Source organism: Dasypus novemcinctus, chromosome 4, assembly GCF_030445035.2.
Source record: "Dasypus novemcinctus isolate mDasNov1 chromosome 4, mDasNov1.1.hap2, whole genome shotgun sequence".
Taxonomy (NCBI): domain Eukaryota; kingdom Metazoa; phylum Chordata; class Mammalia; order Cingulata; family Dasypodidae; genus Dasypus; species Dasypus novemcinctus.
In genome coordinates, this window is record NC_080676.1 from 46790680 (window position 1) to 46804079 (window position 13400).

At 38.1% G+C, this 13400-nt stretch overlaps 1 protein-coding gene across 1 annotated transcript in view; it reads right to left on the bottom strand.

The window, feature by feature from the left end:
- SPATA16 (spermatogenesis associated 16) overlaps window positions 1–10662 on the bottom strand; it is a 262641-nt gene extending 251979 nt beyond the window's left edge. Inside the window, exon 1 of the mRNA XM_058295332.2 lies at window positions 10544–10662. The gene's annotated coding sequence lies outside the window, so the exon portion shown is untranslated. The remainder of the gene's footprint in view (window positions 1–10543) is intronic.
- Window positions 10663–13400: the final 2738 nt, after the last annotated feature.

Here is a 13400-nt window from a genome sequence, read left to right on the forward strand (position 1 = left end):
TGGAGCTGGCCCACGTGCAGTGCTGATGCGCACAAGGAATGCCGTGCCACGCAAGGGTGTCCCCCACGTAGGGTGGCCCAAGCACAAGGAGTGCGCCCCGTATGGAGAGCTGCTCAGAGTGGAAAAAGTGCAGCCTGCCCAGGAATGGTGCCGCACACACGGAGAGCTGATGCAGCGAGATGACGAAACAAAAAGAGACAGTTTCTGGGTGCTACTGACAAGAAACAAGTGTACACAGAAGATCACACAGTGAACAGACACACAAAGCAGACAACTGCGGGGGGGGGGGGAGAGGGAAGAGAAATAAATAAAAAATAACTCTCTAAAAAAATCTCCAAATATATTCTGCTTTCAAGAGATACACCTTAAATATAAGGACATGGAAAGGTTGAGAAGATAAACAGTAGACATAAATAGCATGCAAACATTAACCAAAAGAATAGGTTGGCTCTGCTAATACCAAAAAGTAGACTTTGTGGAAAGAAGCATTACAAGACATAAAGCAGGTGTGCTGGTTATTAATATGTTGTCTCTTGGCTCCAAACCCACCCTTCACCCTGTTTTGTGATACTAGAAGCAAACTCTGCAGACTACATTTCTCTTTCTCCAGTTGACTGGAGGTTAGGCTCTGCCCAGAGCAGGCACCGGAGAACCACAGCAAGGCTGGAAAAAGGAAGAAGGAACTTGTTCTTTTTCTGGTGTTCTGTTCCACCAGCAGCAAGTGAATGGGTTTTTACAGGTCCAGGCAGCATTTACCACTGCAGTGATGGCCCTCATGGTTCAGCAGAGGTATCCTTTAGGCAAGTTTCTTCATCACCACCGCCACACTGGTCTCTGCATTCAAGGCTAACAAACAGCATCTTAGTCAATGCAGTGGTCAACAGCGTTTTCTTGTGGCAGCCATGCCTTCTGCTCAGAGGAATGAATCTTTGTCTTCCAGGGATCTCCTCTAAGGCTCAGGCTTGTTCCTTGTTCATATTCTTTCAGCCCTTTATAAAGGAGTAGCTTACTCACAGCAGGTTCTACCTCTATAGGGTGGTAGCATTCTGGCGGGCTGCCAATCCTTGGGGCTCCTTGGCTTTCCCATTACATGGCCTCTCCTTTTTCTTTCAGGTTCCACAGACTTTTTTGCTTCTGGCACCTTCTGTGACTTTCTATTTATAAAGCCTCCAGTAATAGGATTAAGACCCATCCTGATTCTGTTGGCCACAGCTTAACCAAAAAAATTATAATAACGAAAATCAAACAAGCAAACAAACAAAAACTTCAAAACACGTTATTACAATGGGATCATACGAACAGGAATGGCATTAAGGCAAAGAGCCGGTGGTTTTTTACCCTGAGATACATAACTCAATCTATCACAAATGACTTTAAAATATATAAATCAAAATTTGACAAAAATAAAGGGAGAAATGGACAAGTCTCCAATCATAGTAGTAAATTTTAACACACTGTTCTCAATAACTGATAGAATATTCGACTCCTGTCCCCACAAAAAATAGGAAAAAGAAAGTCACCAGTAAGCTCTGAACAACACAAGAACTTGACCTAAATAACATATACAGAACATGCTCCAAAGAATATCAGAATGTACGTTATTTTCAAGTGCATCTGAGATCTTTACCAAAAGTGCCCATAGACTGAATCATAAAACAAGCGCCTCCCCCCCCACCACCAGGGAAGCAGACTTGGCCCAGTGGTTAGGGCGTCCATCTACCACATGGGAGGTCCGCGGTTCAAACCCCAGGTCTCTTTCACCTGTGTGGAGCTGGCCCATGCACAGTGCTGATGTGCGTAAGGAGTGCCCTGCCACGCAGGGGTGTCCCTGTGTAGGGGAGCCCCACACGCAAGGAGTGCACTCCACAAGGAGGGCTGCCAAGCGCGAAAGAAAGTTCAGCCTGCCCAGGAATGGCGCCACACATATGGAGAGCTGACACAACAAGATGATGCAACAAAAAGAAACACAGATTCCCATGCTGCTGACAACAACAGAAATGGACAAAGACAACGAACGACGCAGCAAATAGACAAAGAGAACAGACAACCAAGATGGGGTGGGGGGGGTGGGGTGGGGAGAAGGGGAGAGAAATAAATAAATAAAAATAAATCTTAAACACCCCCCCCCCCCAAATTTCCATCTTACATGGAAATGCAAAGGGCTGAGACTAGACAAATTAACGTTAAAGAATAACAAAGCTGAAGGATTTAAAGCCAGATATTGAAAATTATTGTAAGGCTAAACTTTAAGGCAATATGATTTAGATACAAAAGATGAACACTTGAGTAGAATTTAAAAGTACAGAAATAGACTCACATAGATGGGCATTTAATTTATAACAAAAGTGACCCTGACTTTCACTGAGGGAAATTATGGTCTTTTTCATAAGTGGTGCTGAGCCAAGTATTTTTCACTAAAAATAAAGCATGACTGCTCAAGCAAATGCCATACAATAGGCTGGTTTAAACAATGAGACTTTATTATTTCACAGTTTGGAGGCTAGGAAAAGTCCAAATCAAGGCAACATCATGGCAATTCTTTCTTCCCAAAGGCTATCATCCTAGGGCTGGTTGCTGGGATCCTTGGTCTTGGGCTCCTCTGTCCCGGGGCAATGCACATGGCAATCTCTCTTGGCCCTTCCCTTCTCTTCTGGGTTCCACTCACTTTCAGCTTCTTGCTTTCCATGGCTTTCTTTTTCTGTGCCTGATTACATTCTGCTTATAAAGAATTCCTATAAAGGATTAAGATCCATTTACACTGAGTTGGGCCACACCTTAACTGAAATAACTCCATCAAAATGTACAATGCTTACAATGGTTCACACCCACAGGAATGGATTACGTTTAAGAATATATTTTTCTATGGCATGTCTCCAAACCACAACACCAAGTCAATATCCATATGCAAAACATGAATTGACTCCTACCACATAAAATAAATAAAAAAACATTTCAAATGCACTGCAAGATTAAATAGGAAAATTACTTTAAAACTTTAAAAAGAAAAGAGTAGTATATTTTTATAAATTTGGAACAGGAAAAACTTTTTCAATGAGGACATAAAATGTAATAAATTGGATTACATTATAAGAAGTCCTGTTCATCAAATATACCTTTAAGTAAATGAAAAGGCAATTCATGGAATGAGTAAGAGAAAATATTTGTGATACACATATTTTACATGGATTTACATCCAGAATATATAACATTTAAAAAAATTAATATGGGATTAGCAGAAGACCCAGGAGGAAATGGACCAACAGTTTTAATAGACTTGCCACAAAAGAGTATCAATCTCTAAATGGCCAATAAACTTATGAAAAGGTTATCAACTTCATTAGTCATCAAGAAAATGCAAAATGAAACCATGGTGTAGCAGTTTGATATTATTGATGAACTCCAAAAAGAAACATTGGATTATGTTTGTAAACAGATTTTTTCCTCTAGGCATATTAGATTATACTGGATTCATAAATTTACTTGATTAAGTAATTACGTAAACATCTTGTGCCAGTAGGGTGATGAGTCCCCACCCACCATAGATAAAAGGCATGGCAAAGGACAGAATTAGGGTTTTTTGATGTTGGAGCTTTGATGGAGTTTGATGCTGAAACTGGAGCCCCAGGGAGAGAGATAGAGCCGTTTGCCTGATAGTCTACAGCTGACCTGTGGAGAGAGGCAAAGCCTAGAGAGCCTCATAGTCTACAGCTGACCTTGTGGAGGAAACAAGGCGCTGAGCCCAGAGGAACCCAGGAAGCCTGAACCGTTGTAAACATCAGCAGCCACCTTGCTCCAATACGTGGGAATAGACTTTGGTGAGGGTAGTAACTTATGCTTTGGTTGGTTTTTTCCAACCACTTTGGAAAACTGGCAGCATCAACTTTCTCCCATAATCTATGTCTGGGTAATTCTTTTCTTGTATACCAGCAGAAATACATATGCCCAACAAAATACATGGATAGGAATGTTTACAGCCTCACTATTCATATTAACAAAACACTGAAAATACCCCAAATGTTCATCAATAGTAGAAAAGATAAATAAATTGTGGTATGTCATACCACAGTATTATATAGCAGTGAGAATGAATGAAACACAATTATAAACAATCACATGGAAGAATTTCACCAATACAACATCGAATGAAAGAAGCCAGGTGCAAAAGAATATATACTGTATGGTTCATAAATGTAAAGGTTAAAAGAAAGCAAAACTAATTTGTGGCTTTAGGAGTTAGAATAGTGGTTACATTTGAGAAGATGGTTAATACCCTTGAGAGGGGAATAAAAGGGAGCTCCTGGGCTAGCGGTACCATTTGTTGATCTAGGGACTGGTTACACAAGTGTTCACTTGATAAAAAATTATTGAGTTGTACCCTTATATGTGTTTTACTAAATGTATGTTACATATCTATGTTTACATTAAGAAAAATTACAGGTCAGAATAGCTTGAAATTTTACGTATCAAAAGTCCTGACACATACAACAACATGGACAAGAGACCATGTTGAGTAAAAAAAGCGAGACACAAAAGGACAGATATTTTATGATCCTGCTGATTTGAAATTAGAATAAGCAAACCCTTAGAGTCAGAATCTAGAATATAGGTTATGAGGGGATGGAGTGGGAATAGGAAACGGGAAGTTAAGGCTTCAAATGAATAATGTTCAAATTTGCAATGATGGAAATGTTTTCTTAATAGATGAGGGTAATGGAAGCAAAACATTGTGAATGCAAATAACAGCACTGAAATGTGATTACAAGAGGAATGTCAGATTGTACATATGGTAATAGAATAAAAATTTTTAAAAATCCATGGAATTACACTATACAGTGAATGCTAAGTTAAACCATGGACTTTAATTAATAACACAATTATGTCATCAATTGTAACATGTTCCACACCAATGCATGGTGTTTATGGTGGGGTGGTATATGGGAATCCTGTATTTTATACACGACTGTTCCGTAAACTCACAACTTCTTTAATAAAGAAAAAAATGTTTAAAATACCTCCAAGTTGACCTGAGATAAGCTTTTCTTAAACATGTGGCCCCACTCCCCTACCTACAATCTCCGCATTGTCTGAAAACACAAACAGCACAAGGTAAGAATTTGACAGTCAGTCAGGAGGTGTTTTTCTTCAGAACTCTCCAGGAGGGCAAAGCAACACAAAAGAAAATAAATTCAGTTCATGAGAATGGCTTGGAAATTGTCAGACTGTTTATATGGTGGGTAGAGTTAAAGAGATCCTCTACTCATATTTCTGAAGGTCCCAAAGAGATTGGCTCATATCACTAGACATACAGAAGTAGCTAATCATTATAATTTTTAAAAATTTCATTATGGTAGGAAAAAAAAGTCTCTGTCTTTGCTCTTTCTGACCCAAACTCCCTGCAATTGTTTTTTATATTATTTGGGAAATATGCTGACCTAACGATCAGGACACTGACCTAAGGATCAATGCTACCTCAGTCAATAATCAATGCTAGGGAAAAGGTGGGAAGAAGGACATATCTGTAGTGGACAAAGAGAACCAGAGAAGACTGTGACATAATGCCATTTTCCTGTCCAGCCACCATGAGGATGTATAAGTTTCCCTTATTTTCAGAAGAAAGAAAAGGATAACCACTTGAGAAGGGATAAACAGACCTGAAAGGGAATCTGAACCACAATTTTATTAAATATAGCTTCCAAAGAAACTATATTAAATAATAACTGAGTTATCTCTGAAGGGCAAGCTTAAATAGTCTTAGTTTGCCTGAGATGTTATGACAAATACTACACAATGGATTGCTTAAATGATAAATATTTATTGACTCAAGATTTGGAGGCTAGGAGAAGTCCAAGATCAAGATAATTAGTAAGACTTGATTGCTCTCCAAAGACTGTGACATTCTGGTGCTGGATACTGGCAATCCTTGGAGTTCTCTGACTTAATTCCTGATTTGCATCATATGACAATGCCCTCTCCTTTTTAACCTCTGTGACTTCTGGGTCCTCTTTATAAGACCTCCAGGAATCCAGATTAAGACATTAGATGGGACACAATTTAATTAAAAATAACATCTTCAAGACGCCCTATTACGAGGATTAAGTTTAAGAACATGTGTTCATTGGGGTACACAATTTAACCTACCAAATAGTCCCTCTCCCCATTCTCACACTTCAACATTAGCAAAAATTAGGTCTCAGGAGGACAATAAATTCTGCCAAAAAAACACCACCTTTTCTGTCTCTGCCCCCACCTTGCTTCAGAATGAGCCTCTATCAGTATAGTGCAACAACTCCTGTGTGAAGTCCCAGATAAAGCAGGGCTCTCAAGCCTGGAGCAGGAGGGAATCTGACTCTGGAGGGACTTTTTCAAACTACACTTTCCTCCTCCTGCTCCCCCAGCTCTATCCCATTATTCTCGAGGACATATTATAGATAAGAAAGATCTGGAAGCCGGAAAAATATTTAGAATTAAGGGGACCCTACTATTAAGAGATAAGCAGAAAACCTGCCGCTTGGGAGATAAGATCAAATCAGATGACCAGTTTAGTGCAGATACCAGTTGAGCAAATTCTGTGACAATAGACCGAGTAACATGAAGGCACATACGTGGAAAGCAGGATTTCTGGAAGGAAAATGGAAGAAGAAATGCCCTGAGAAGATAAAGGTTTTATGAACTGCAGAACCCCCTTCATTTCCTCATGCATGGGATTGGCCAATGAATGTATGGGCAACATCTGAAGACATTCTGTGCCCAGTCTGTCAGGTTGAAATGTTTAAATTCATAAATAGTGTCAGTTTTAATATATAGCAAGTGTTTGTTTCAATCTGGTAATCACCCTGGTGTTTAACATGCTATCCCCTTCACTGCTAATTAATTACATTGATATTATAAAAGATGAGGGAATTAACTGTGGTCTAAACTTTTGAGAACTTTTAATTAAGCCCTACCCCCAACACCTAAGGAGACTTAGATGCCTTCCACGTACTTCTTCCTCCTTTGTCCTCTTTATCTGAGGAGGATTACATGGAGTCACCAAACACACACACACACTAACACACACCCATCTCCCTAAATTAGAGACCAGATATGTTAGACTTGGGATTATATCCTGAGAGCTGAACTATTGTAGTACTTTTGTTCATACCTTAAATTTAAGTTTTCAATTTAAACACATCCCTGTTTAACAAGGATGTGACATGATTATTATGCCATAGTTTTGAGCCTTACACTTCATGTTAACAAAACTGAGCTGATTTTTAACAAGTTAAATGTGCACTTGTTTTTTGAAGGGGGGGTGACAATACACTTTCTTTTCAAACTGTAACTTAGGCGATCTCTAAAGACAGTATTGGGTTCTTCTGCTGGATAATAGAATTTACACGGTCACGTTGGGACAGCACTGGAACATTCATGCATGAAATCGGATGAACACCTACAACGTGGAATTTCCTAAGGAAAGCTATTCTAGCAGAGAAACACTGACCCAGGTTGAGCACCAGTAATTTTAAACTAATCTACAGAGCTATTATTCTGATAAGTAATTACTATAGGTGCCCGGAAAAAAGGAAGATCAACATATTCAAACCTAGATTTTCAAAGCAATTTTAAAAACACCAGTTCAGTTATATATTCCTTGGTAGAAGGAAAGTTAATCTTAATTTTGATTTCATATATTTATGTTTACTCTTAAAATGCATATGTACAAGTTATTTAAGTAAATCTAAAAACATAGCCAGATAGAACAACTCATTCATCTATGAAAAAAAAACTGAAATCAGGAGCTCTCATATCTATTCAGTTATACATTTCTAGTCTTCCTGAAACGTTGCCTTTGAAATGGTCCACTTAAAACCACATCAATTTTCCGCTTGCCATGCAATTCTAGATGGCAATGTGACTTCAGCTTCAATGTCTACTCATTAAAGTTAAAGGGCTACATTTTAATATTTATCCTGTGTCAAATCAGTTCAATTATCTTTCAAAGTTGTCCAAATTGCGAAATATTAATGGTATAAATACATGAATCCTGCACATTTTATAAAAGATGTACATATATCATCTAGCATGTACATAAGTTTATCCCTTCAAGCTTTCTAAGATTTAGAGGTAAAACTGAATTTTTGCCATCAGGTTTATTTTCAACATTTTCCCCCATTGTACAGAAAATTTAGAACGGCGTTGATAAAGTCTTCACCATTGGGTTCTCAGTTTCCTCATTTGTGATACGGAGTTAAGGACAATATCTGTTTCACATTGTTGTTTAGAAGAATTGCCTGATAATAGTAGGCACTCAATAAATTTTAGCTTTTTTTTACTATCAGTATTGTCATTTTAAAATTTCTGATATTAATATTACTCAGTATTTTTTTAGACAATTAGGAAGCTGCTTATTCTACTGGCCACATGGCTGATGCTCATTCATTATGTATATTTTGAAATTTAGCCTGAGCTGTGATAAGTTATAGTCTCTACTTTGGTGATCTTTAAAATAGAGTGCTGTAATATTTTACTTTATAACATCTCTGAAAAAAATTCTACAAGGCTCTTCATGGGTGCAAAATTACAACTTGAATGTTACTTTCAAGGAAGATGACTCAATATATTTTACACTAGTTGAGACACAATATTCCAGGCTCTGATGAAAAAGGATTATAAAACTCTGGAACATATGGTGCTTATATTGCTTTTGTTACCATTGTTGGGGTACCTATTCATTTGTTTTCAACTGATGTGTCACATAAAAGAAAAAAAAAAAAGGAAAAATTTGCAGTCACATTCTACGTGGAGGGATGTGGCCTTAGTCATTAAGTGATTTAAGTAGAAAAATTTCTCTTGTGTAAGGAATAAACTTTGGATTACTGCCTGGAGATCATTTTAAGGTTCTGTATCCCATGATTCATGTTCATTTGCTGTTTTCTTTTATCTTTTAATCAATTTCCAAGGTGCTGATTTTACATCTCAGAAGATGAACAACTTAATGAACTTAGGGCAGTTTCTATTATAAATAACTCTTTCACCTTCTTAACTTTGACCAAAAAAAGAGAGGATATTTTCTCCTGAATGGTTTTTAAAATAATTGCTCTTTGAAAATGACTAGATCGAAAATTTTAGTCATTTAGTTGTAATAACATTGATAAGTAACAGATTGAACAAGGTTGAACCAATACTTCAGTGAAAAGTCCACTTGGGGACAAAGTACATCTCAGTTTTGTCTTGATTTTGTAATGCATTATTTGCTGTGGCAACGCACCAATTTAGGTAAGTTTTATGCACTTGAAAGGACTGAAAATAAAAATGCTACTTAACACAGTCTTGACACCAACTGTATCCATTTATCCCTATATCAGAATTAATATTTCATTCCTTACTTAAATCAGGTCATTGAAGACAACTACAGACTATGGTAGATTTGGGAATTTGAAGGGTTCTGATTTATCTGTTGCTTCCAATGTATTAGGACTCCTCTTTTCTATTTATCCCACCCTTTACAAAAATCCTCAAGCTCTTCAAAAAAAAACTTGTAAAATATTATTATTGGTTCCAAATTTATATCAAATTATTTTTCCAGTTAGAGATAGTCCATCCAGTTCATAAAAATATTTAAAAGAGAACACATTCATGGCATCCAAGGTTATAATGGTGAAATTTCAAAGCCCTTTGGTGTGTATAAGATTATTAGTACCTTAAATTTAATCATAAAGGGCTAAACAAATATATCAATACAAAGTATATTTTCATGTATTTATTTTAAAGGAGTGGCTCTCTACAAATGGCAAACTTTTCCTTGGCATTTCAAAAAACAGATGTTTACTGATTCATATAAATATTTTATAGACAAGAAATGTGAAATGCAAATTTTACACAAACTTGACAGGTGTGACAGGTGTTTTTCACTGCTTATGCTGAGCCACCACTGAATGGTGGGCTTCTTGTGAAAGAAACCCACTCATTCATTTACTCACTCCTTCATGTATCAAACGTACAGACCACAGATTTTGTGCAAGACATGATGTTAGGATACAAAGATGAAGATATGCTCTGTGTCTTAGAGAAAGGGAGCTCAGAATGTCTCTTTACCTAAAACCCTACTCAGTGACATCAATGTCTTCGATCTACAGTAATATCAGGAATTGAGACAATGGCCCAAATAGCAAATTTTGAATAAAATGTGGACTCTGAAATATTCATTCTCTCTTGGCCACATGTAGCCTCAAATTATACACTTTATTAGGAAATTTATTAAGATTAAACAGAGTTTACTCGGACATCAAGTAAGACCCCGGTCTTTGGTTTCTCATCAGGTGGGGCTGGGTAGGTGTGCCTGCGTAGGGGACAGGCACTCATTCGGAATTCCCTGTCTGCTCCCTGCGGGCAGGAAATGATTTCCTGGCTACTGACTGAACCATGCGATGGCTCAGTCCCTTGTTTCTCCTTCTCCGAGGAGCTCCAGTTTTCCCGGTTTACTCGACGCTTCTTCCCCCACAGGCTCACCCCCTTCCTTCCCAGGGCCCTCCAAAGCTTTCCCCGGGCACGCCCGTTCTCCTACCGAGGCAGCGGTGGCTCAGCCGCGGGGCCCACGCTCCGCACTCCCCGCCGCCGCGGCATCGGCCCACGCCCGGGCAAACGTCCCGACCCGCCGCCGCGCTGGGCGGCCACGTCACCGTCCACGAGGTGCCGCCCTCTGCTCCGCCGCGAGGCCCCCACCAGCTGCCCTGGCTTTTGCCCCCACCCCGCGCGGGACTCCTGGTGGTTTCACCCCTAGAAACAAAGTGTGTGTGTATTTTTCCCTTGAGATTCTAAAAGTGGAATATGCTGATAAGGGTAATTTGGAAAAAAAACAGAAAGAGATCCATAAAATGAAAGTTATCTATATCCTAAAGAGAATTACTAAGGACGTTTTAGTATACGTCTGTGCAGGCTCTTCACTGGGAATATATACATCGAAAAATAAATAGATCGTTTTTCTCTTTTCTGTCTCACGCACATAGAGACACATTATATGCATTATATACATAAATACACTTTATAAAGTTTTGTTTACCTTGTTTAAAGAAAAATGTTGATGTTTGTAAATCCAATTTACTGAAGAATAAAGGGAAAATTTAGGTTGTATACGTGTTACTAGAATAAAAAAACACAAAACACATAGGAACATACAACACAAATAGTGAACCCCATTGTAAATGATGGACTGAAATTAATAGTACAGTTATAAAAATGCTCTTTCATGAATTGTAACAAATGTACTACACTAATGTAAGGTGTTAATAGTAGGATGCTATATGGGAACTCTGTATTTTATGCACAATTTTTCTGTAAACCTACAACTTCTGTAATAAAAAAGAGAGACTGAGAGATCAGCCATGAAGCTTATACATGTTTTAAGAAGTAGAACATTATGAATACGTTTGAAGAAACCTATATACCTCTAAGGATTGCAGTGCTCACCTAACCACTAACATTTTATGACAAATGTTCCTTTGCATATATGTATGACTTTTTATTGAAGTGATTTTATTGAAGCACACATACACAATATGAATGAAGTACAAGTTTGCTTAGTGAATTATTGCAAAGAGAATCCACCAGAGTAACCCCCACCAGTCAAGAAATAAAACATTCCTAGCCTCCCAGAAGCCTCTCCTAATTACTACCTCTTTCTACTTCCCAAAGTTAATGACTGTCCTGGCTTCTAAACACCAGGCATTGATTCTGCCAGTTTTTGAATTTTATAAAAATAGTCCTGTCATCTATTTACTGCTTTGTACTGTCATTGATTTTAGTTATCTTTTCATAGTAGTCTCAGCGTGATGACTATATCTCCCGTCATGTTTGGAGAAAGGGAACACAGTAAAATGATTCAAACATTCCAGCCCTGCCTCCCCTATCCTTCTGCAAAACTGGGGAGACTAGTTTTAAGATGTAAGGATCAATTGAGATGAGATGCAGGAAGAATCTGCTGTATAATAGTGCTTTCCAACCCTCCTCCCGCAGAGATATTCTTCCTACTCAGCTCACCTCAGTCACCATCACTGATGTGTCTTCAGCCTCCTTTCAGACAGCTGCTTTCTTTACTTTTTTTTTAACGTAGTGAGCAATTATGAGAGTTTTGATGTAACCACGACCAAAATAAAGATTTAGAACATACCCGTCACCTGAAAAACGAAACAAAACAAAACATCATGCCACTGTGTAGTCAATGCTTTCCACCATCCCCAGCCCCAACTGCTGATGGGCTTTTTTTTTTTAGTTCTATTATTTTGTCTTTTCCAGATGTCAAATGAAGGAATTATACAGCATGGAGCTTTCGAATCTGTTTTCTTTCTTTTAGGAGGTTCAGGTGGTTAAACCCAGGACCTCATACACGGGAAGCAGGTGCTCAACCGCTGAGCTACATCCACTCCCTGGATCTGGTTTCTTTTACTCAGCATGGTGTACATGCCATTCATCCATTTTGCTGTGGGATTTCTTAGGTAGTTTGGTGCTATTTATTGCTGACCAGTGTTCTACTGTGTGTATATGCCACTGTTTATCTGTTTACCAGCAGAGGGATATTTGGGATGATCACGACTCTAGTCATTATACATATTTGCATACAGGTTGCTGTGTGAACATTAGTTTTCATTTCACTTGAGTAAATACCTAGCAAGGAGAATGCTGGGTCATTCAGTGTTTAGCTCTGATAAGAAACTGCCAAATTATTTTTCAAAATTCCTGTGTCATTTTTTTTTCCCACCAGCAATATGTGAGTTCCAGTTACTCCCCATCCTCACTAACACTGAGTGCAGTGCATTTTTAAATTTCCATTTTAAAAGTAATACCTCTTCATAATAGCTCGTTGTGGTTTTGATTTTTAATTTTCCTAATGGCTAAGGATGTTCAGCATCTTTTCATATGTTGATTTGCCACCTATATCTTCTCTGGTAAAGTGTCTGGTCAAATCTTTTGACCATTTATTTTTTTAAATGGTTGTTTGTGTTTTTACTGAGCCATATGAGTTTGTCATGTTTTCTGGTAACAAGTCCTGTATCAGATGTATGTTTTGCAACTATTTCTCCCTGTCTGTGGTTGTCTTTTCTTTCTGTTAGCAGTGTCTTTCAAAAAGCAGAAGTCCTATGCTAAGGTCACAAAGATTTTCTTCTATATTTTGTTCTTGAACATATAGGGCTTTAGGGTTTGCATTTAATATATGATCTTTTTTGAGTTAATTTTTGTGTTCATTGAGGTTCATTTCTTTTTGCATATTGTGACTCATTGTTCCAGTACCATTTGTTAAAAAGACATTTCTTTCTCCACTGAAAATCTTTTGTACCTTTGTTGAAGCAAAGCCCTTTTCTGGACTCTCAATTCCTCTATGTGGGTCTTTTTTTTATTCTTCAATACTGTGATATCCTGATTCCTGT